Genomic DNA, 27,500 nt, shown 5'->3' on the forward strand with positions numbered 1-27,500 from the left:
AATTAGCATGTAGAACCTTCTCGTTAACAAACTCTCTTAGTGAGAGAATATTTCTTCAAAATTGCTCTAGAATGATCTTTGAAAGTGTCATAATTAAGTAGATGTTTCATATCAACATATAATCAAACATGAAGTAAATAATTTCAATAATTTAAACATAAGATAATTCATAAATGTGTATATGTAATACATTTTAATATAAACAACTGGTATATACTTCAAGAATATAGTGTATTCTTGAAGTGCATATGTATGTTTGTATATATATATATATATATTGTAAATTTTAGAGGTAATACTTGATAAGTGTAAGCACCTGTATATACCAGATAGTGGCTGAGGTGAAAGAAGATATTAAAGCATAAAATGAAAACAGAACACAAAGGATTCCACAGTACACGTGTTTCAAGCTTTATACACAAACTGATGTTGCATCATTATATGAGTATATAATTGGTAGAAAGGATGGTTTAAAGCTATCTTCAACCGCAAACATATTCAGTCCCAAGATTACATCACAAAGAAAAAATCACAAGGAAAAAAGACTCTCTCTTTTTCTTTTTTCTTTGTGATGTAATCTTGGGACTGAAAATGTTTGCGGCTGAAGATAACTTTAAACCATCTTTTCTATTAATTATATACTCATATAATGATGCAACGACAGTTTGTGTATAAAGCTTGAAACACGTGTACTGCAGAATCCTTTGAGTTCTGTTTTCATTTTATGTTTTAATATATATATATATATATATATATATATATATATATATATATATGGGCGTGCAGGTTTCTCAGTACTTACTAGTGGAGTACTTATCAATTTTTGCAAGGAAAACGCATACTAGCCATCACTTAATGATGTTTAGTATGCAGAACCTTTGAAGTTACAGTTAGCCTTTTCCTTGTACAAGTTAATGTATTTTTGTGTGTGATAACACTTGAACAGAAAGTCCTCAGTACATAATATATATACATGTATACAAACAAATGCATATATACACAACATGCGCACATATATATTATGCATATATGTGTGTATTTGCTGCATGTAATAGCAAGATTATTTATCTTTCATAAGCATTAGTATGATAAGCTAAATAGTCATTTGGCATTTCATGGTCAGAATGAAAGATTAACAGATGATCAATCCTGTTGACTTCTTATACACATAAACACAGACACCTACACGATATATATATATATATATATATACACTCATGTTTTATAATTCATATCATATCACAGATACAAGGATACACATATTACAGTGCAACATGTTTGACAATAAACAGTGACACGTGCATCAATATATGCATATATTTGTGCAATATATCATGTTTTCCCTGTATGTAGACATCTTTCTCTCTCACTCTCTTCATCCCTCGATCCATTTGTCTGTTTCTTTTGCTCTCTATATATATGTACTGTATGTATATATATTTTATGCTTATATATATATATATATATATATATTTGCCATGATAGATCGCTAACCACTACACACATTTTTTTTTCTCTCCTTGTTTCTCTACTTGTTTCTTTCTGTGTTCCTTTCCGTGGAAGAGCGTGGGCTCGAAACATTAAAGACTTTTTCAATTCCCAAGCATTATACTAATACTATTTGTTTTATACACCACCTGTCTTCATCTGTTGCTTTTTTTTGTGAATTCTCCCTATATATATTATACAATATGAATATATATATATATATATATATATATATATATATATATATATATAATGTATATATATATATATATTACATTTAATACATGTTATATGTTGTGTACATTATATATAATATATACATTATATGTATATAAATATGTATATATATGTATATATATATGTGTGTGTATATATATATATATATATATATATATATATATATTAGATACATATCAAATATATTTTTATATATATTATATATGTGTATATTACCATAAAATATTGTGTTATATAGTATTCAGAGAAACAAGTATTCATCTACTTACTTAGTTATTTGGGGGTTTTTTGCAACTTCTCTTTTTTCAGTATTTTTTTTTTTTTTTTTTTTTTCAAATCTATGTTATTAATTCCAACACCTTGAGCTTCTATTTGATTCAAATTTTTGTTTCTGATATCTATTTTTAAATAACCATTCAACTCAAGATGATTTTGTTTTGCACTTTCTTCTCACCTAATCAGTTTCCTTAACTTTGTTTTCCTGTTGAATTTCTTTTAACCCAGGCTATATACACATAAAGGGTAAGCTCCACTCATAAGAGGATTCTGCAGTCTAGGGTCATTTCTTTTTCCATTTTTTAAACTTTTCAAAACATTTCCTTACTGCCTTTTGACAATGGTTACTGTTGTCAAAGATCTTCATCTTTCATCTCACATCTTTTTCTCTGATTCTTCTCATCTTTAACTTCCTTTCATTTCATCTCCCATCTATTATCTTTTCTTCTTATCTCTATTTTCCTTACTTGCCTTTTATCTCATCTCTCATACATTATCCCTTCCCTTCTCTTCATGTTTCTTCTCCTCTCAACTCTCCTTTTGTATTTCTTTTCCTTTCTGATGCATGCATGCATACACGCACAAACACACACATATTATTCTGATGCAAGGAATTCTTATTATTATTGTGACAACTTTGGTGGCAAGCTTGCAGAGTTATTAGCATACTAGACAAAATGATTTGCAGTATTTCTTTTGGTTATACATTTGGTGTTCAAACTCCACTGAGATTACTATGTCTTTTATGCTTTCAGGCTATGTGCATATGGTAGAAAGAATTATTACTGTAACAACTGCCCCTAGTTTCTATTCCTAGTCAGATTTTCATCACATCACATTCCAGAGACCGTATTGTCTCTAACATCCTATTCATATGTTAATTTAATTTTCAGTTTTACTTCAGGAATATCAATTATTAACCATTATTATTTTATCATTATTTAAGTAGTTATTTATTTTTACAGAATAAAATTTTTCTTAATAACTGCTCCCTTATTTATTTTTTATTTCATAACAATGTCTCTCTATCTTATTTAATATAAACACATCTGTAAATATTTATCTGTAAAGGGTTGAGAAGTGATTAGATATATTTACTTATTTTCTAGAATTATATTTCATTTAGTAATTTTTATTTCATTACAATTAGTATTACTCATTATCATTATATAATTAGCAGTAATTCTTAATATAGACACACAGTCTCAAATGTTGAAGTCAAGCACTGTCAATAAAGTTTGCTGCTTCTTATTTCCTCAACCCCTGGGTGAATTGAAAGTGAAAGTTAATTCCAGTGAGATTTGAACTAAAATGCATAGAATCTAATTAAATACTGCAAGGGATTATGCCTGGCAATCTATCAATTCTGCTTTTCACTTTTGTTTATAATTATATTATGATAAATGATATTAGCACTGTTGCATCACTCTTTTGTTTTGTCACTGGTATGCTTCTGATAATGTGTTCTCTTAAATCCCTCCATCTCTTTGTTAAATTAATTGTCTTTGGAGATTCTCTAGATCTCAGTATGTTTTTAGAAGTTCTGTCTGACAGTAATGAAGTTAGCAGTCATTACAATCACTTGGAGATGGATATGTGGGTGGATTGTGGATGTGGTGTGGTTTGAGCTTTGCTACATATCAATTAACATTTCATGGGGATGTTAGTTAACAGGAGCAGGCTCTACAGTTCATTATAATAGTGTGTTAAAAATATGCAAGTGCTCTCTTATAATATCAAGTGTTACTTGGCTACAGTCACACCTATGTTGGTATTGTATGTTACATGTTGCCAATTTTGTTTGGCTGACTGAATACTTAGAAGGCAATATAGATTGTGTATGATAAAGAAGTATCTTGTTTTATAACATCTCTCCTCGATATTTCCTTATTTGCATTTTTTTTTTTTTTTTAAGTAGAATGAAGTGCTGCAAGAATCTATGCCCTCTTTACAGTCCTTCTGCAACTTGTGTGAAGGAAGGAAAAAGTTATCTTTAGATGGGAATTCTGTCCGTTAATGGAAGCTAAACCAAGCATAACGTCTAGCACCCAAGAACTGTATTGTAAAGAGATCATATGAATGCACTGCAAGGAAGCAGATAAGGGTCTTCAGCCCTGCAAACTGATATCTAAACCATAAAGACATCGTAGATATCACTATGATCCTTATGCTGTTTCCTCTCTGTCTTACCTATCACTACTATAATGGCTTCTGTGCCTCAGAGCTGGCTAGTTTCATAACTCCACCACTCCGGCATCCTCAATTCACTATTCCTTACAACTCTCATCACTGTGCTCATGTCTTTCTTGTAGGTGTTGACCTATGACAGTCTAGATGGAACATAAATGGTATCAAAATTACAGGTCTATGGGGGGGGGGGGCTGCAAAATTGATGAGTCATGCCCTTTTCTCCTCAAGTAACCAAAAAAGATAATGGTGGTTGGGGAGAAAAACTCTAATATTTATCATTACATTTTGTTCTTTAACTATATAAAAAAGAGATCCGAGATTCTCCATTGCTATCACTACTCACTAATTCGTTGATAAACTCGATATTTTCTTCACCTGCTTGGGAGAAACATTCTGTTAATTCCTCAGTGGTGTCTCTTTCACTGAGCTTAGATGTAGTTGTTATGCATTTAGTTCAAGCAGTTGACAATGATGAGTTTAAGTTGAAAATCTTTGTAAATGTCATCATTTAGCCCTTTTGTTACCATATTTCTGTTGAAATGTATTACTTTTGTTTTAATTAATTTTCAAAATAATAAAGAATTTTGTAAAATGAGTTTTTTTTCTATTATTATTATTAGTTTGATGTTTGGAACATAGATTAACATGAAATTTTGATAGAACTTTCATTTTGACCACTTTAAACATGAAGTTTATATCATAGCACCAGGTATAGTTTCAGGCAGGTTGGTATCAAAAGGGTCAAAGATGCAAGCACAAATGCTACTGTGTCCAAGTAACACTTTCATATCAAAGTAAAACAGTAGACTTCAAGAAAACTTGCATTGATGTGCATCAACTAAAGAATTAAAATTCTCTTTTCCTCATGGCAAAATAATTTTTTTCCAATGGCCTTATATTTTGGTCTGTCTTCTTTCAATATGAGTTGAGATTTTTACTGAAGACCACTTTGCATTTTATCCCCATAGTGTCAATGAACACCAATTATTTACTGTGATAGATATTTTTTTGCTCTTGTGCAACCTACCACTATAAACCAAAAAAAGTGCTTTTGAGCCATTTTAATGTAATGTACTCAGTGCTTGTGTTTGAAATGTGGTGGAGAGCAATGAATTTGATAACAGAAGCTCTTCTAGTTTCATAGATGAGTTCAGGCGATAAAGTAAGGGGAAGATTTTACTTAAGTTCCATTTTCTAGCTATGGCCTCTCTGCCAAAGCAAGGACCATAGATCACAATTGGAAAAGTTCTTAAGCTTTTAATAATCACAGCCCACACCTCACTTAAAATTTTCAGCACCTCACTTGTGCTACAGATTCATTTGGTAAATAAAGGGGTATCACACTTAAATTAAATTTCCCTTGAACTTAAGGCCAAGAGTCCTACGCCAATATAAAAAGACAAGCCCTCATCATTCTCATCATCATCTACTTCACCATAATAACAATTTTATGAATAAAATATGATCTCCCTGTGTATTTTGGTGAAATCTTGTTCTTCCGTCCTTATTTAGCTCTTATTCAGACAGTGACAACTGATATCCAACCACTCCAGGATGTGACATTGTGAAGTACAATGGATGTGTGTGTGTGTATGTATAAAATTTTGCTGATCCATTGGTTTGTTACTCTGGAGTTTCCCCTCTACACATAGTTGATTTCTTATACAGCAACACACACGCATGACATTTTATATTACAAGAATCTTTATTTCTTATGATATATATTCTTCACCCTCTTTTGGAGTGTGTGTGTTCTATTTGTTTTTTCTCTTAATTTGTGCTTTTTTTTTTTAAAGAAACATTAACTCAGAAATGAAGTTATCAATAAAATAAGCCTTGAAAAGCAAGACAGACTTTCTACCTTCTCTACTTCCATTCCTTTTCCAATGTTAACACACAACACAATATTGAATATGTATAGTTTTTATTCTTTCTTTCTTGTATCCACGCCATGTCTTGTTGCATGCTACAGAAAGAATAAAAATTTTAAAAAATAAACAATGCATATTTTAACTAATTAAATAATTAATTAATCAACTAATTAACTAACATCCACAGTTTTCACCATGTAGACAGCTGCATTTTGGTAACAGTTCATTCCTCTCTTGCCTAAGCCTTCTCCCAGTAATTTTTTCTTTTTGTTTATGATTATTTTGGAGAGTTCGGGTTGGTGTCTTCTACTGTGTTTGTTTTATACACTTTTTTTTTTTTCATTGACCTTTTTAATTTTTTTTTTTTTTTTCTTGATTTGTAAAACTTTTTCTGTAGTTTATAATATAAAATGACTGGCTAAACTGAATAAACACTTGAAAACGAAGACACCTTATACATCTGTTTAATAAATACATGTCTACCTGGTTTTTAGTGTTTTGTTCCTTTTAGACATCTTTCTATATTATTATATTATCACTCTAGATCAAGATTGTTAATTTTTATTGAGCTCTTTGCTAAAATGTTTTAAACAAAAAAATTATTTTTATTGTATTTGCAAGATATTTTATTTTTGTTTTATTTATATATATATATATATATATATATATATATATATATATATATATATATATATATATATATATATATATATATACACATACATACATACACACACATACATACATGAATATACTTATCCCCTTTTAGCCTACAATTTTTTTTCTTGTTTTCCTAAAATTTTTTGTTACATTATACCACCACCTTAGTTCCTGTATTTATTTTTGATGTTGCACTGTTTATATTTTGCACTAAAAAAGTGAAAGGAAGAAAGAAATAAAAAGAGTGCAATATTTTGTAACAAACGAAAGGAAGTTTGTGAGACACAATACCTTGCAAATGTATGTTTATTATCACTGCTATTTTGTAAATATTTAATATTATGTATATATAAGTACACACACAGACATCACTTTTTAGTTGAGAGTATATGTGAGTGCGTGTGTATGTATATATATATGTGTGTGTGTGTGTGTGTGTGTCTGTGTGTGAACACATAAGACACATACTCACAATAAATGCCTGTTGCAAATTGTTGGGGTTTGGTTTAAAAAAAAAAGCCAAAAGAAAGTAATCTTCATTGAACCTACATAAACTTCCAAAGAAACTAAAGTATAAAGAAAATCAGTACAAAAAAAAAAAAAAAACTATTGAATAAACTAATTAACAGATGTTAAAATAATTAACAAACATGAGCATTCTGAAATATTTTGCAGACTGTATTTTTTCTTTAACAATGAAAGAAGATAAACTGCATATAAAATAAAATTTAAAAAAGACACACAAAAAAATGATACACTACGGTGTCTAGTTCCTCTTCAAAAAAGCATTGAATAAACATGTAAATAATGATAATAATAATAATAATGAGGATGATGATGATATTGATGATAATGATAAAAATAATCACAGCAGTAATTATATTTAAAAGCAGAAATATAACATCAGCAGTTACATTTTTTTATTTTCTAAGAAATAATTATCTTTATTATTAACATAGTTCTTTATCATGGTTGTTTTTTATAGCACCATATATTTTGGGAATCAGGGATAAATATAAGTTTGTGTGTGTGCGTGTGTTATAGAAGAGTTGATATATGAATCTATTGTATATATACACAAACATATATATAAAGCATAAGTGGAACTATTATCTTACATATGTACATGTGTGTGTGTGTGTGTATATATATATATACACAGACACGCACACATATGTATGTGGTTGTGTATAATTATTTATGTGTATATAAGTATATGTGTGTGTGTGTAAAATTTAACGTCTTCCATGTTTATATGTGTCTATATAAATGTATGTATGTGTGTGTGTGTATATATATATATATATATAGAGAGAGAGAGAGAGAGAAAAAGAGATATATATGTATATACATGTACCTACATATACTCTCCACCTCTTTTTCATACACAGCTATAAATATTAAGTGGTTAACTTTATTCTGTGTGTTGTTATACCATCATCATTTCCAAAACTTGGTGCCCTTCACTTCACTGATCCATCTCGTATGTGGAACACCTAGATTTGTCTTTAATTCTATTAGCATTGGTACCTTTAATTCTGACATGACTACATATTCCACTGGCTCCTTGGCTGTTTCTTTTTATATTCATTAGCGTGGGTTTTTTTTTATGGCTGAATGAAATTCCAATCAGAAACTACTTTGCAGCACAGAATTGGTCGAGTTTATCATGACACTGGCACTAGAGAGAAAGAATACCGTTAATATTGCTAAAATAATAATGCTAAAAATTTGCCTGTGCTCTAATTACAAAATGGAAGCTAATGGATATGTTTTAAATACACCTGTGTCATGAATTTAGGGATAATGTCTTAAATGGTGAGCCCCTACTTCTAAAATACAAAAGAAGTGAAAATAATTCTAATCATGAAATTTGGTTCAGTTTGATCATAGAGGAAAATCAATCCTCGCTCCGGTTGTTAGTGACCTCCAAAGAAAATGAGTGATAAATTTCCAACATAAAAATGTAATTCCAAAAAATTTAATTCATATGATTAGTGGCGCCCTGATCGTCATTAAACTGCTATAAGTGATGCAGTCACATCTTTCCTTGTTTTTTTTTTCAAGTTTAATGGAATATTGTTGGTAAAGTAAAGAGAAATGTAACACTTTATCAATTGACTGATATTAAATAAGTCATAATGGGCTAAGGGAAATAAATCAAGTGGGTCAGTAGCACACAGATGGATCAGATACATTGTAACATGCAAAGACTATATATATATATATGCACATAGGTATATGCATTTATATGTACATATATATTTGTATAAATGCATGTGTGTATACCTTGTATGTAGGTGTATGTATGTATGTATATAAATGTGTGTGTGTATGGATGTATGTATGTATAAGTGATTTAAATTCAAAATATCCAGGCACACTCATGTGATAGTTATTGTTTGAATATGTTTTGTCATTAAATCCGACATGAGATTAAAGATTCTCCTCAATAAAATCTGGAATTTCAATGATTTTATTTTTACCTATTTTATTCTAATTTACTCAAGCTAGAACTCATATTGGAACTAATCATCGTTATTGTTGTACTTATAATTGTTGTTTCATGTTGCTTTCTCAATCCCTTTGTTGGTTTGCTTTATCATTGCTTTATTATTCTTAGAATTTTCTTCTTATTGCTGTTGTTACCATTATTTATATTTTATTGGTATTATTGTTTTCATTATTATTATTATTATTATTATTATTATTATTATTATTATATTATGTTTTTCTCTCTGTTCCCCATGATTATTGTTGTAAACAGTAGCCAGTAATAAATTACAAGCCATTGTTTAGTTAATATCCTTTTGTCCAAGACCCTTCTTTGTCATGATTTGACAAGCCTGTGGACTGGCATATAACAACGTATTATTTTTGCCCCTTGTATTGTTATCATCATTATCATCGTCATTATTATTATTTTTATTTTCATTATGGTTAGTATTGTTATTGTTTATTATTTTTACTGTCATTGTTGCCATTATTGTTATTGTTATGCAACAGGAATACAAAAAAAACAAAACAAAACAAAAGACAGTACAACACATTACATTTAAGTTAAAAAGGATAAGAACAGGAACAGAGAAAAGATTTGGCTATAAAAGGGACAAAAAAGAAAAAAAACACAGTTACATATGAATTTATATTTTAGTTGTTTCCATTTAATTATAAATCAATCCCCCACCTCCACCCCAATTTTTTATTTTTATTGTTTTTTTTTTTTAATATAATGTTATCGCTCAGAAATGACTGATCTGAATTTTGATATTACCCAGTAAATTATATTTTCTTTGGTTGAGATATATTCATGGAAAAAAAAAATATGAAAAAGACTTGTTTTTCATGTTTCAAAAGGGTGATGATGTGAAGGTGGGGGTGGGGCGGTGGGGGAGAATAAAAAAGAAAAAAAACAAAAAACAAGGCAAAAGAAATCGAGATAAAACTTTGGTGTTTGCATGGTATTATTTCAAAGGTCTCATAAACACCCTATTCTTGGAATCTGCTTTGCAAAATCTCACAAACTTTTAATGACTTCATATATATATATCTACATACATGCATATATATATATATGTATATGTGCATATATGTATGTATATAAACTAGTCTACCGCTTGAGGTAGGTGACTTGGTAGTGGAGGGTGGTGGGGATGCTTATTTCATCTGGCAACTAAAGAATTGTTCATACTGGTATCCATGACGATATGCATTTTCTTTGTTGTGATGGTATATGAAAGAACATTTTATATATGTGTGTGTGTGTGTGTGTGTGTGTGTGTGCGTATATATATATATATATATATTTATATATATATATATATATATATATATATATATATATATGCAAATGTGCTATAATAATGTGTATGTATGAATGTGTATATGTTTATATATATATATATATATATATATATATAATGTACATGTATAATATATAATGCTTATATGCATATATATATATATATATATATATATATATATATATACAGTGTTTATGTGTGTGTATGTGTAAACATATATATTATAGGTTTGTATATGAGAGAAGAACCAACTGAATAAATAAATAAATACATAAATGAATAAAATGACTTTGCTTAGAAACCGATTTGTCTCTTTTGATTTGCGGCACAATGGAACATTTCTTGTGTTGAGTGTTTTCATGTTGTTCTTGTTGTTACTACAGTTCACCAATTTAGAGAGTAAGATCACTCTCCCTGCCACTCGAAGGCTCTGGTAGGAATGAGTCAATGGTTCGGTTCTTCAGAGAATGTAGACTGACCCAGTTGAATGCATCTTGATTATTCTGAAGACCATTATTGCACCTGATATATTTTGGTGCCAAACTGAATTTCTCTAATCTTTTCAGGTTTTCTTCTTTGTAACAAAGCTGTTATATATCATCATGATCATCATCATACTTCCATTTTCCTTCCTGGTATGAGTTGGATGGTTTGACAGTATCCAATGTGTGCAAGGTTTGCTTCATGCTCCAATGTCTTCTCTGGCATGTTTTCAATAACCAGATGCCTTTCCTAATGTCAACCATTTTACAGAATGTTCTGGATGCATTTTTCTCTTTGGACTGTCATTAGTGAGATTGTCATGCTGTTTGTGACACTAAGATCCTTTTCAACTGAGTTAGGTTACAGCAGCAAGGGAAATGTCTTTATGCTAGGGTACACACAGACATGTGTGCACATACACACACACACACACATCCCCCCCCCCCCCACACACACAAAGCAAGTACAAATAACAAAAAGCAAGGGACTTTCACAATTAACATTAGCTTTATACTGTTGTCACTTATCACAAGTCCATCTTAATTTGAGTACAAATCCTTCACTGGGTTATAACTTAGTTTTCACAGCTAGTTGTCTATCTCATTACTTGCTGAATACATACATATGTATGTATGACCAAAAATAAGCTATTAGAAATAATTCAGAATGGCCAATAACATGTATATGGGCAGCATATGCAAATACAGATATATCAAGTACCATACAACATAAATTCTTGACTTATTAGAATTATCTCTGCCCCGAGAGGATATGTCACAATTTTCAAATGACAGTTGAAGTTAGCTCCATTAGAGAAGTGGAGATAATGTCAAGAATCAAGAACTCTTCAAAGCTGTCATGTTGTTAAGGCAGCAAGAGCAGATTTACTGCCTGCTGCTCAGAGAAAACATTGTGGTTTACTTATTTCAGCCTCAGTAGGTGTCTATCAGCACAATAATTATCTTACACCAAAAGAGATCTAGACATATAAAAAAAGAAGAATAGAACACGTTTATGGCTGAGGTAATTTGCATATATTGTATAAAAATGAACTAAGAGAAATAACAATGGCATGCATATGAACAACATAGACAAATACAGGCATATCAGACACCATACGTCATAAATTTGTGGTTTACTGTAATTGTCTCTGCCTCTGGAGGATGTCACAATTCATATATATATATCTTTTATTTTTCACTTTTTCCATTCATTGGACTGTGACCATGCTCAGCACCATCTTGAAGAATTTAGTCAACCAAGTCAGCTCAGCCCGAGTACTTATTTTAAAACTTGCTACTTATTTTATCAGCCATTTATTGCTGAACAGCTCAGTTACTTGGGCTGTAAACAAATCAACACCAGTTGTCAAGTAGGGGTTGGGGGGGGGGGGATAAACATAAGAACGGGTACAAATTCACACACATACATGAATATATATACAGTGGGCTTCTTTCAGTTTCCATCAAGCTAATCCATTCACAAGGCTTTGGTCAGCCTGGGGCTATAGTTGAAGACACTTGCGCAAGGTGACATGCAGTGGGACTGAACACAAAACACAACCATGTGGTTGAGAAACAAACTTCTTATCACACAACCATGCTTGCACGCCCCCCCCCCCCCACATATCTGTTATTGAAATGTCTACAACTGGCAGATATTATAATTACTTGTATGTAATGATATTATTGAAATATACAATCTTTCGGAGTCTACCAAACTTCAAGTTTTGTCATTTTGTGACTGTAAGACCATAGTATTCAAAATAACAAGATTTATTTAGAAAAAAAGTGTTATTGGGCTACTTTGTATGTGTGTGTTATTTTTACAATGTAAAACATTTTGTTACTTTTTTAATCAGATTTGTCCTTCCTGTCCACATCTACCATTCAGCTCCTAATGCATCACCATTTCACTACAACTGCACATTCCAGATAATATGAAACATTTGTTCTTATTTTTATCATTTTTATTTGTAAAAACTATGAAAAGTTCTAACTTTTGTGTTGGAGAAAGTAAACATTGTAGCATTTAGACCAGCCATATCCAATCCAGATATTGTTTTATGTCCAAACTGACCAAATCCAGCCTCTCTCACTTACTCTACGATGTCAGGGTAAAAATAAACAATCACGTCATTAAAGTCTTACATGCTTAATTCAAAACAATTTGAATAAATAAGCATTACATTTGACAGTAATTTGAATGCTAAAGGCTTAAACCACCATCCTATCATATCTGGAATCTCATCAAATGTGATAAGGAAATGATTATCACTTCTTTATAATATTTGGTGGGTTAAAGGTTTGAATCTGAAATTAAAGAAGGAGAAAGATTACATAGAATCCATATATTTATTTATTTATTTATTTATTGTTGCTTACTTTTTATGAAGTTCTTGCATGAATTTAGTAAATCATCATCGTCATCATTTAACATCTGGTTTCCATGCTGGCATAGGTTGGATAGTTTGACAGGAACTGGAGAGCTGCCTGGGCTCCATGCCTTTTTGATATTGTTTCTATGACTGGATGCCCTTCCTAGCACCAACCATTTTACAGAGTGTAATGGGTCCATTTATGCAGCACCAGCATAGGTGCTTTTATGTGGTACCAGCATGGCTGCTTTTTCATTGTACTGGCACCCACAAGATTAGGAATGCTCAGCTGAAGAAGGATGCAGGGGACTTGTCTGTATGCAAGGACAACCATGTATGTACTTAGCTTGATGTGTCTTCTCAAGCACAATAAACTGCCTGGAATCTTAATCCCCTGTCATCCCTACTGTGGTGCTCTCAACATCTGAAGATCCTTTTTTACCATTTCAGCCCACATCTTCTGGGGTCTACCCCCTTCCACACATTTATTTTGTCAGGACAGAAGATTCTGTTCAAGGCTCTTTACTGAGTCTATAAGACTAGTGGGAAGGAGGGAGGGAGGGAGATGAGTATCTGCTTCCCTCCCTCATCTGAGACCTGGCCCACATTCTTGCAAAATATTGCAAGGCAGTCTATCTGATGCTCTAATGAAACAATAACTGAAGCAATGTTCACTACATAAAATTATAATTAATTGAAAGCTTAAATTTATATATGAATACTTTACATCTGGAAGGCTTTTGTATAATAGAATCGTTGACAGCATTAGGTGCATTGGCATCAAAACGGCTTATTAACCCTTTTATTGCAGAAATCAAATATATCCCCTTAAAGTTTCATCTGCCTTAAATGCCAAAAGCAATTTTAAATACCAATCTGTCTGTTGTTGGGTAATTTCAGGTTTGAAACTAATTTTCATTGTCATACATCGAGCTAATTGATGCAATGTGTCTTGCAGAAAATACCAGTTTTATTTTTTGATAGATATTTAACATCATTTGAAATAACCATTAAATTTAATTTCACAGTTAAAGGATTAATTTTAATTAATTAAAATTTAGATTTGTTCATTTTTAGTCACCCATGAATGCATGTCTGGTTACTCTACCTGGAAACAGGTGAGGACTGGCAAGAAGAATGGCATCTGACTGTAGAAAATCTGCCTTCGTAAAATTCTGTCTGACCCATGCAAGCATGGAAAAGTAAATGTTAAATGGTGATGATGATAAAATTTGAGTTTGTCTTGTCTGCCTTTTTTTTATTTTATTTTTCTTGAATTAAATGATTTTGATTATGATTGCTGTCATCATGAAGAATGAATGTTTAATTGCAATTTCTTTATTTACTATCTCAAATACACTGTCACCCACTATACGTGGTCAGTCAAGTTGTTTGAAATAGCAGCCAATCTACTACAAATTACATCCTAACATCTTAAAAAGGGAAGGACACATTGATTATACTCCTAGATACTCTAGGTATGCAATGCAAGACATGTTTCATTATAATTGCTTAATACCAGGTTAATCCTTAATCAAGCAGTAAAATATTTTGTTTTCAAGTAGCAGATTAATTATATTATAGCGTGTCCTTCTTTTTTTGTAAAAACAACCTAGAATAAATTTGAGAAAAATTCGACTGTTATTTCTAGCACATTACTAGTCACACAAAGTTTTCCCCCCATGAATATCATGGTCACATTTATCTGAAAGACAGTATGGCAACATGGTTTTCTGCTGGCTGGAGCAGTTTTAATTGTAAGTCTGCCCAACAAAGACAATAAACACAACAGCATGCAGGTCCTGTAACTAAAGATCATTGCTTTGTCTGTCAGATGCACTCACCTCTCTCCCTCTCTTTCATTGCTGTCCAATATAGACTTGCTCACTCAGTCAGAATCTTTATTTTTTTTTTTATATGGTTAATTATTTGTTTATTTATTTCCGATATCTGAAACAAAACAATCCTGAAATGTATCTGCTACTAGTGCCAATTTAGTAATGGGTATATGACAATAATTATGTTACACATCATGGAACATATGAATTAATTATGTCCGTATATAAGGATGGTGCCTCTGTGTGTGTTGTTGTTAATGTTGGATGTTTCCATTACGAAAAATAAATGAGGAAAGATCAATAATTTAAAACAGAAAACTGAGTGCATAGAAGCAGAGTGGTGGTATATATTATTAGGAGAAAAAAAATTACCCGTAACCACTCTGCTATATTTGACAAATTTTGTAGAGAAATGAGTTTAGTTCCTTAAAAGTCGTCATTTTATAAAAATCTTATATCTATATGTATATCATTGTCATCATTTTAATGTTCACTATTCTATGTCTTCATAAGTCACACAGAATTCATTGAGGCAGATTTTTCTATTAACTAATTCCCTTTCTATAGACAACACCCACCTGTTTCTAAGTAAAGTAATATATGTCCATGGCTGGGCATGTATTCACTGAAGATTGGAAACAAATAACACCGCTTGTATAATGGTGACTCATGTTTACAACTATAATGTGATAACAAGACAAAGAGAAATAAAATACACATGCATACACACACACACACACACACACACACACACACACACACACACATATATATGAGACAGGTTTCTCTTAGTTGCTGTCTATCAAATCCACTCATAAGGCTTTGGTCAGCCAAGGCTACAGTAAAAGACACTTGCCCTTGGTGCCATACAATGGGACTGAACCTGAGACCATATACTTTGGAAGAACTTCTTAACCACACAATCATGCTTCCATATATACACACACACACATGTATGTATTTACTCAAAGATATACGGAAGTTCCTGGAGGGTCTAATATTAAACTTTGGGTCTAAAAAAGCAGTATCAGTCCCTGAACTGCATGCCACTGCATAGTACCTGAGGCACCACTATCCTTATGTAGAGTCAGAACCCTATACTGTGACAGCTTTATGTTTCAAGGCCCACAACTTGTCAATACTTTGCCTGAAAACTCAAAAGATCTACTAGATGTGAATGCAGGTGTTTTCAAATGAAAACTTAAACTTCTTTCTCTCCAAGATCCCTGACAAGGCATGAAACAAAACTAAGGGTGACAATATCCAAGTCTTTCATTCATCAAGAACCGACCAAGGAGAGAATGTTGTGGAAATGTAATGGAAGCAACATTGATGGAAAAAGTAAAAATATAAGAAATATATTGGTAGGCGTAGGAGTGGCTGTGTAGTAAGTAGCTTGCTTACCAACCACATGGTTCCGGGTTCAGTCCCACTGCATGGCACCTTGGGCAAGTGTCTTCTATTATAGCCTCGGGCCGACCAAAGCCTTGTGAGTGGATTTGGTAGACGGAAACTGAAAGAAGCCCGTCGTATATATGTATATATATATATATATATATATATATATATATATATATATATATATATATATATATATATATATATATATATATATATATGTGTGTGTGTGTTTGTGTGTCTGTGTATGTCCCCCCCAACATCGCTTGACAACCGATGCTGGTGTGTTTACATCTCCGTAACTTAGCAGTTCAGCAAAAGAGACCGATAGAATAAGTACTAGGCTTACAAAGAATAAGTCCTGGAGTTGATTAGCTCGACTAAAAGGCGGTGCTCCAGCATGGCCACAGTTATATGACTGAAGCAAGTAAAATAGTAAAGAGAGTAAAAGAGTATGAACGTACATACAAAACCATAATAAAAGGCAACCTGAAGGAACAGCAGATCAATGTAAAGAACTGGGAAGAACTTTGGAAAGAGCTGAGTTGAGAAAGTGTATAAAGGAAGGCTGCAGAATATTTGAAGAGGGTCACCTTAAACATCTAAGGTCTAAAGTGTTGACTTTAGGAGGGCTGTCATTAGTAAAGTGCTGTTGGAGGTTGAAATGTGTAACCATGTCACAACAGCACTTGACATTTCGTCTTCCAGCTCACCTGACTGCAACCCCCTTGACTTTTGTGTGAGGCACAGTGGAATGGGAGACTAGTAAATCCAGCTGCAATAAGAAAAATGAGCTGGGGGCCAGAATTACCAGGGCCTTCAGGAGCCTAAAACGGGAAATAGTGATGAAGGCCTGTGACCTGTTCCAAGGTTACCTGGATCCTGTCATTGAGGCTAAAGGCAGGTTCATCATGTGAGATTGATAGAAGATGTCATGAAGACAAACTGATCCAAATTTGACAAATACATCTCATTTTTTTCCTAAACAAATACCACATCACAGGAACAAATACCATCTGCACCTTGTACTCCTTTTGAAGGCTGGATATGTCAACCATCTAATGTCCCATGAAAGATGAACTATATATATACAATGTCCTTCCTCCTAGTCTGGGTGATTCGTTGTGTGTAGTGTGTGAAAGGGCTTGCAAGTTGATTTCAGGTTTGAAGAGACACATAAGGCAGTTGAAAGAGATTATATCTCACAAAATGAGCCATTCAATCCAGTGAAAGTTACAACTTTCATCTCATCTTTGCTTCAAACCATGTTGATCTTCAGTAGGACTGAATAGTCATTTGAGAGGCCATAGGCAGAAATCCCATTGACAATAAAGAAGTTCAGAGAGATGGGAATTATCTGTTAAGATGAAGCAGTCACCATGTATAGGGTTTAGCTATGTGATTGAGAAGTTTGTTTTGCAACCAAATGGTTCAGTCCCACCGTGGAATCTTTTTAAGTGGCTTCTAATATAGCCCAGGATTAAGCAATGCATTGTGAGTGAATTTAGTAGACAGAAACTGTGTGGAAACTTGTTATCTAGAAATTTATGTTTGTGTGTCTTAATGCTTTGTGACTGGTGTAGGTTTGTTTATATCCCTGTAAGTTAGCATTAAAAAAAAATATCTAATAGAAATATGTACTAGACTGAAAATGAGTATCAGGATTAATTTGAACAATTAAACTATTTAAGGTGGTGCTCCAGCATGGCTGCAGTCCCTTGATCAAAACAAATAAAAGACTGTAAATGAGAGAAAGAGTTAATCAGTTGATGTGTGTATAATGCTGAGAAATAACAATGAAATGTGTTGTAATGATTGGTTGATAACCCTTACCCACATTCACCCAAGCCAATGTGTGGTCACTTGATCTGCTAGAAACAGCAGCTGAATTTTTTTCCAAAGTTACACCTAATACCTTATTTCAACAGAAAGCATCATATTATTTAGTTGTTCATAAAACATTTATGAAGCAAAAGAGAGGACAGACATAGTTGGAATGCTTATTACTCTGCTTGATTGGGGTTGGTGTAGGGATAAACAACAATAATAACGACAGATGAATTGTACAAACAGTTGCAGTAGGAATAGCAATAGTAACAGATTCTCACACCATGTAACTGCATAAGCAATACTCATAGTGATATGAATGAGTAGCATTGCTACCTGGGTTCTGGGTCACTAAGTTGTAATAGTGGTGGAGGTGGTGATAAATATTGTAGTGGCGCACATCGAAGTTTTAGTAGTTTTTACAACTCTGGCAGCCTCCTTTCATATCGTGTACATAACAGCAGTAGTTTATAGTAGCACTCTGAATGGTTAAATAGTTTGCTTCACAATTATAAAGTCTGAGTTTGATCCCAGAACCTCATGGTTGTGAAGCAAACTCTTGGCAGCTAGAACAAATATTCGGTAATTTGTAGCATGTTTGGCAAATTTCATCAGATCAACCCAAATCATGTGACTAAATTGGGCGAATGGAAATTGTACAGAAGCCCATCAGATGAAGAGTTGTACATATAATTCAAAGGTTCAACCTTATGTATAGCCATGATGGTTCAACCTCAGAATTACTTTGGTACAAACGTCTGTGGAATACTCAACCATTTTCATGTTGATTTAACATCAGTGATAGACCATAAAAGGGAGAGTAAGTTACCCCTTCTATCTGTAGACTGGGATGGCACATTGGCCTCCTGTGCCAGGTATACAGTGAAGACGTCATTTGCTGGACGCTGGATAACCAGCAAAGTGGAGGAGTCCTAGACCAACAGTTTGAAGGTTATTGTGGCCAAGTGAAAGATCTGTACCATCAGACAATGGTTGGGCATCAACTAACAAGTGAGCTGCTATTGTGGAATGGTCTCATCATTGACCATGCTTGCTTGCACATCACTTGGTGTGGAGGTCCAGAGAGGCAGTCTGATGGGGGAAGGGAACAACACTAACTGCTTTACTCACTATCCAAAAGTATTTTGTTCAGAGAAGTGGGAAGCCTCGTGGTGATAGAATGAATGTGACAGCAGCAGCACTGGGAGCTACTAGCAAGAGCTCTACGCACGAACAAATGCTCTCAATATTTCCTACTTATTTTTTTAACAGAACAGTCTATGTGAACTTAGAACAGACAACTGATGACGACAAATTTGACAAGCCAAATGTTCACTTGATTGAACAAGAGAATACTTATTGTTAAAAATTATGGAAGATATATCATCATCATTGGTAGGAAAACTAAGAGCCATTATTTTTGCAGTTGTAGATATAACTATCATAAATAAACACTCAAAATAAGACTTTAATTGTGAGTAAAATTATAATTTATTTAACAACATCTCACTTCAAACATTGTGCCAAAGCCCTAGCTTTTGTCTGACCTTCATCGCATAATAGACATGCTTTCTTTTAAATTATGCTTGAAGGGACATGTAACCATGACTGCTCTTCTAGGAAAGCAAACATGCATCAATTTTGTCTTTTTCCTCTCCATGACAGATTCTGCAGACAAAGTGTCTTAGTCTTCCATGATGTACTTCTTCATGCATTGTTTTCTCTTTCCTGGGGTCACTATGAGACATAATTCCTCCCACTTCCTAACTTGTCTGGTGAATCATGTTACTGCTGTTGCTTTCAGCATGTGTCCATCACTGTCATTGCTATTGTTGTTGTCATTAGTTTTGCCAACATCAGCAATATCATAAATATTGCCTACAGTATTACTAACTACTATTATCACATCACACATCATCTTTCCCAAATCCTCAATTTTTTTTTCAAACTATATTTTAGTTTATTTATCTGTTTATTGATATGATGATAAACTTACTTTGGGAGGAAAGCATCTTCGGGGTTTCTTTAAATTTTTTGAATTTAAAAAGAAAGACATATTTAATTTATGGTTATAATTACTTTTATTTATTTATTTTGTATAACCTGTCATATACACAAGGCTGCACTATTCAGAAATCAAAAAACAATAATATATCCCAACCAGAGATTCAAAGAAGCTGAAATTAAAGAAAAAGAGAAGAAAAGAAGCAAACCGTTCTATTGCAAGTGGAGTAGAAAATACAGAACTCAACACAAACTCCCAATTTGAAGCAGTTTACAGCAATACATTACGAAATATCAATTAAAAATCACTAGTAAAACATAACATCCTGGACCAGAAAAACACACTCCTTTTCACTGGTAATATTATAAATAACCAACACTAAAACACATAAGAAACTATGTATCATAGTTCTGTATATACACTATTGCTGACAGGCAATTTATTGCAGGTTTCATTGTCGTCGTTTAACGTCCGCTTTCCATGCTAGCATGGGTTGGACGATTTGATTGAGGACTGGTGAAACCCGATGGCTACACCAAGCTCCAATCTGATTTGGCAGAGTTTCTGCGGCTGGATGCCCTTCCTAACGCCAACCACTCCAAGAGTGTAGTGGGTGCTTTTACGTGTCACCCGCACGAAGGCCAGTCAGGCGGTACTGGCAACGGCCATGCTCAAAATGGTGTATTTTATGTGCCACCCGCACAAGAGCCAGTCCAGGGTCACTGGCAACGATCTCACTCGAAAATCCTAAAAGAAGCAAAGTCTCTCATCATCTAAGATAAAATCTTTTTGGGTGAGCTGTATTGAAAATACTATTAAGTGTTAAGGTCATCTCTACAGATTTTCCATAGAAATTATAACCAGCACTGATTTTGTTACAGTGTTTCATATCCAAGATGTCTGATGTAAGCAAACAATGAGATTGAAGATGAAAAATGGGTGAGGAGCCATATATGCCATATTTTGAGAGTTTTTCCTCCTTCATCAGCATCTATCTAACCCATTAATCATGCATGAACTGATTGAGTAAATAGCCACTACATATACCAGTGCAGCATCATTGGATATACCAATTTACATATTAAACACATTCCTGGAAGCTGGTATGTAAATATCAATGATTTGTAGGCACACAGCATTTCATTATGCAAGCATAATATGCTACAAAGTATATTAAACGTTTTCATAAGTCATTAAAAATTCTATATATTGAAGGAACTCACCAGTGTACATATATACATGAATTATATATAGTTGCCTATTTTAATCTTAATTTAATGTATGCTTCAATTTCATAGATCAGTGGTTTTTGACCATTTTTTACCTATTTGATTACCCTTTGATTACTATTCTATTCTGGTGGACCCCCATAACCATTCAATGTATAAAAACTAATTTTATAGATACTTCTTTCAAAGTTTAGTGCATGTGTTTATTTGGCAAAAAAAGAAAGAAAAAAAAAGAAAAAGAATTGAAAAGTTGGTTGCAGTAAGATTTGAACTTAGAAGTAAAGAACCAGAGTGAATACCACATGGCATTTTACTGGATGTCTTTAATGATTCTGTCAATTCAGTATACAGAATTATAAGTGAGAAATTTAAGAAACATGAAACAACAATCATTTGCAGCTTATGTAGAATTTATCCTATAACTCACGACTTCAGTGTTTCAAGTGTTAAATATGATTGTAAAGGTAATGGGAATGCATGTATTCTTTTTTCATTTTTTTTTTCAGTCATTTGACTGTGGCCATGCTGGAGCACCACCTTTCGTTGAAGAAATTGACCCCACGACTTATTCTTTGTAAGCTTAGTACTTATTCTGTTGGTCTCTTTTGCCGAACCGCTAAGTTACTTTGACGTAAACACACCAACATCAGTTGTCGAGTGATGGTGGAGGGACAAACAGACTCACAAACATACACACACACACACACGCACACACACATATATGACGGGCTTCTTTCAGTTTCCATCTACCAAATCCACTGACAAGGCTTTGGTTGGCCCAAGGCTATAGTAGAAGACACGACACTTGCCCAAGATGCTACGCAGTGGGACTGAGCCCAGAACCATGTAGTTGGTAAGCAAGCTACTTACCACGCAGCCACTCCTGCACTTTTTGTGTATATTTGAGTGTGTCTGTGCGTGTATATATATATATATATATATATATGTTTGCATTCATTTGCTCACATGTATGTGTGCCTAAAGAGGCATCTTAAAATATTGTGTTTCAAAATGGATGTGAGAGTCATTTGCTGACCTAGAAATGACGATATCAGTAAAAGTCATTGTTAATGGACAACCACCATTTATAAGAATATAATCTAATAACTAAGCAAATAGGTAATGGCCTCTGTCTGCAGTAATTTGCTAATTTGGGAGTTTGTGGAATTTGATAAGTGTAGTTACTGTGTGAAGTTTAAAACTTTAGGTTTTCGGTTCTTGGTCTGAGAATGGAAAAAGAGATAAGCACTCATGATCCTTAGGTTGTATGCTGTAGAATTTTCAATGTTCTGACTTCTCAATGCAGCTATTAGACTTTGTACAAAATGGCTGATATTTAGCAAGGTGAGACACACATAAGAAGGAAGGAAACAAAGGGCCACTGATGAGGTCACAGAAGTGTGACGAAAGAACTCTGGCCGAAATAAGATTAAGATTAATGTAATATAAAGCTGAAGCAAATTAACACCAAATATACAATGCGTGTGTTTTTATTGGCTAAACTGGCAATATGACCATCCCCAAGTACAACAACATATATATATATATATATCATCATCCTCATCAGTTAACATGTGTTGTCTATGCTGGCATGGGTTGGACGGCTTTGACCAGAGCTGGCAAGCTGAGGCGCTGCACTAGTTTGATTTGGCCTGGTTTCTTCAGCTGGATGCCCTTCCTAATGCCAGCCACTTTGCAGAGTGTGCTGGGTGCTTTTACATGGCACCTCACAGGCCCTTTTATGTGGCACCTTACAAGCACTTGTATGTGGCACCGCACAGGCACGTTTATGTGACACCACACTAGCTTTACACCACTAGAGGGACCAGTCTTAAAACTTCTGCTATGACACCATGAACACTTCTGCATTATATTTCTGATCGTATAAACCAGTTCAAATATTATTTCAGCAAGTTTAAAGTAATTTCTTTTGTGCTGTAAACCTTTTACCATTTCTGTGGTGCCTCACTTCCCTTGATACCCTAAGCACATGTTTAGTTTGCTTAATGGTTAATCTAGCACTATGTATGGTTAAGAAGATAAATTTTCCCCACTATTAACCACATCTTTGGAAATGAAATTGCTTTTTAAAATATTTACATTTGCTCTAGTTGAAAACATTAAAATCAAAATTTCTTTTCCAAAGATTTGATTAATTATCTAATTGGCATAAAGTCACTCACAGACACAGTCCAGCATCTGGCCCACAAGTATGTTCTTTCTTTTCTTCTGCTCTTTGGAGCAAGCTGCACTCATATGATCTCCACTCAAGTAACCTTAACACACAGCTCACCTCTCATCATGCTTGTCACATCCATTTCGATCCCAGATCCTGCACTAATAATTGTATCCCAGTATTTTCTTTCCTAGAATGTTAGGCCTCTATAGTTCTCTCTCTGCTCATATCTTTCTCTGCTAGTGTTGAATTACAAAGCTGATTCCATAGGAACATTAACGGCATGAAATTCTCTGACTTAAAAGGGCTTGCCAAAAATCTTTGCTACTGCCCCTTCTTCTAAACGCATCAAGTAGAAAATTAAATAAATATAAACCAAAATGCAATTCTAAATAATTAAATTCACTGATCTAAATAATTTTGGATGTTGTCGCTTATTACAGACCAAGCAAAGTGAAAAACAAATGTGGGTGTGTGGTAAGAAGTTTGCTTCCAAACAACATAGCTCTCAGTTCAGTCCTATTGTGTGGCACCTTGGGCAAGTGTCTTTTGCTATCGCCTTGGACCGACCAAAGCCTTGTGAGTGAATTTGGTTAATGGAAACTGAGAGAAACCCATCATGTATATGTATATGCATGTGTGTGTGTGTCTTTGTAACTGTGTCTGTCTCACTCCCAACTCCCTACCATTACCATTTGCTAACTGGTGCTGGTGTGTTTACATCTCCATAACTTAGCAGTTTGGAATAAGTACCAGGTTTTAAAAAATAAGTACTGGGATTGATTTGTTTGACTGAAATTCTTCAAGGCAGTGTCCCAGGATGGCTGCAGTCCAATGACTGAAGCAAGTAAAAGATAGAATGATAAAAGAAATAAAAAGCAAGTTTGATGAATTAAAATCTTAGACTAAATGTCTCTGTCATACTCACAGTGTTTTAGGTTTAACCTTCTATATTTTGAGTACAATACTCTACTGAGCTGATAAAAATAAGCATCAATTATATGCGGGAGTCAATTCAATTGTCTGGGAACAAATGCAAAATAAATTGGCTTTGTGTCTAGTCAAAAGAAATTGTTTATTCATGATGGAAATTAAAATTTTACAAGTTTCTGTCTGGCCATTCATTTGATCATTAGGACAGTTTGTTTAAATTTTAACATCTGAATTACATTATAAATACATCAGTATGTGTACACACACAAACACACAAACACACACACACACAACTGTGATTTTGTTCACAAAAACTACAAATATCATACACGTGTTTATGTGAGTGCTTCTGTGTGTGTATGATTTATGCCATTTTCTTGGCTATTTTAGTGTGTCCTCTTTATTATTAGTCTCATCTATACTGTATAATGATGTATGCTGATCAAGTTAGATCAAGTTATGCTGCAGGATCAGTAGGTTTTGTGGATGGAGGCTGCTCTATCTTGGCTAAAGAGTTCATTGCAAACATTTAATCCAGAGCTCAGGGATGCTATTGTCCTTTGGCCCTGTGGCTGCCCAAATCATTTAGATTTATTATCAAATGCATTCCACATTGACCCTTCTAAATTTCAAGGACTATATCGTTCTGTATACCCCTTCTCTTTTAAGATATATAGAGGCTACTTGATGAAGAGGGATTACTTGAAAACACTAGAAAATAATTCAGTAAGGTACATTTAGAGACTTTTCAGATGGAATTTTGGTTAGATTCTTTCACAAGAGCAATTACATTATTGTGTACACACACACACACACACACACAACTGGGATTTTGTACACAAAAACTACAAATGTGTATGTGAGTGCCTTTGTGTGTGTTTGATTTTTGCCCTTCTATTGCCTATTCTAGTGATTCTTCTACATTATTAGCACTAGAATATTTGTGGTTGTTTGGCTCCTTGTCAACCATTAGTGGGTAGACACCTTTGATCAAACAGTATCCAGCCATGATCACCATATTCTGTATTTTCAGGTTGTATGCATGTAAAGCACATTATCCAATCTATAAGTACTTTGGCTGATATAATTAAGTATTATCCTTGGAGGTGAAACTCTAGCATGGCCACAGTCCAGTGACTGCATTAGGGGTTCTGACAGTATCTCTCAATTCCTTGCATCCTTTGTGTAACTTTTTTGCATTCAGATTACTCTGTGAAAGGTAACGCTTGTTTATTAACATTATCTTAAATTAAATATGCAATATCTTGTAGCTTGAAGATAATGATATTATTTTTAGAATAACATTTTAGGTTGATGTGAAAGGCCAGATCTGTCTAGTTTGATATTAAAACACTTAAATAAGCTGGATATGGCTGGTTTGAATGCTAAAGGGTTAAAATAGCGAATTGACTGAGTAATTACAGCATCTTTTTTTTTTTCTTCCAGTTCTCTGCGTTCTGAGTTCAGATCTCACCAAGGCTGACTTCGACCTTTATTCCTTTGAGATCAGTAAAACCGCTTAAGAACTGAAGCCGTCTCTGCTCCTTTCCCCACTCCTCTATCTCTCTCTCTGTCTCTCTCTCTGTCTCTCTCTCTCTCTCTCTCTCTCTACTGAAGAAAGGAGCATTCAAATGAATGGCAGCTCCTTTCTTTCATCATTGCCATGTGGACTCAGTGAGAGAAAAGAGAAAATCCATTCTTGATTGTTTAACAAAGCTTGGAGCTAATCATTCAAGAACCTTGATATAAATTTAGCGTCTGCTATTTCGTTTATCTTTGCTGCTTTTAATCAATGTCAGCTTATTCAAGCTGAATTTGATATTTTTTTGTTGCTTTAGTCCTAACAATATCTGTACAGACAATTATTTGTAAATATACAAAACCACATAGCTCAAGATAAGTGCCTCTAGCAATGACAAACTGTAGTAACATGATCGTAATTTTAATAATGTATTACATATATAACATATACATCTATACTCTCTCTGTCTCTGTCTCTCTCTCACGCACATGGTGTTTATCTATATACAGTTGCACATTTCTTACGTGTACATACACGTATATTCACATTCTGAATGATATAAATAACACCTATGAAAACGTGCATGTTCATATAAAGAAAGAGAGTCAAAAGATTTGTATCATCACAGACATAGCTGTGTAATACAGAAGTTCTCTTCACAGCCACATGATTTTTGGTTTCAGTCCTACTACACAGCACCTTGGGCATCTACTACAGTGCCAGATGCAGCCATGCGAGGGAATTTGATAAACAGAAATTTCATGAAGCCCATTGTGTATGCATGTGTCTCCTCCAATTGTACTTGAGTTGGTCATGTTTTTTTTTTCACATCAACAAATCTCATATTAAAATGAGGAGCTCAGCCAACTTCTTGCTCTGTAAATACAATACGAACTATGTATTCAGTGCTACTTCCAATCATTTGTTCACTCACTTATCTGTGTGTGTGTATATGCACTCACACACTGTATGGGTTATATTGATAGATATATGCAAGTGTAAGTGCATATAATATGTATACATATACACATGTATGTGTGTGTGCAAATGTGCAGGTATGTTTATATTCCACTCAATTGATGCCTGGCAGAAGTGGTGCTGCTGTTGATATTTTCTTCCTGATGTTACATGACCAGTTTACCTCTTCTTTGAAAGACCTGTGAGATACAGAAATCATTTGCTTAAAA

At 33.6% G+C, this 27,500-nt stretch overlaps 1 protein-coding gene across 13 annotated transcripts in view; it reads left to right on the plus strand.

Moving 5' to 3' along the window:
- Positions 1 to 27,500, plus strand: part of LOC106867420 (zinc finger CCCH domain-containing protein 10) — a 639,081-nt gene that overhangs the window by 533,105 nt on the left and 78,476 nt on the right. Inside the window, exon 9 of one of the 13 annotated variants that reach the window (XM_089356351.1) lies at positions 5,704 to 10,375. The exons of the other annotated variants lie outside the window; for them this stretch is intronic. The gene's annotated coding sequence lies outside the window, so the exon portion shown is untranslated. Of the gene's footprint in view, positions 1 to 5,703; positions 10,376 to 27,500 lie in introns of those variants that run through there. 13 annotated transcript variants of the gene reach the window in all.

Source organism: Octopus bimaculoides, chromosome 8 (assembly GCF_046866305.1).
Source record: "Octopus bimaculoides isolate indiv1 chromosome 8, ASM4686630v1, whole genome shotgun sequence".
NCBI lineage: Eukaryota > Metazoa > Mollusca > Cephalopoda > Octopoda > Octopodidae > Octopus > Octopus bimaculoides.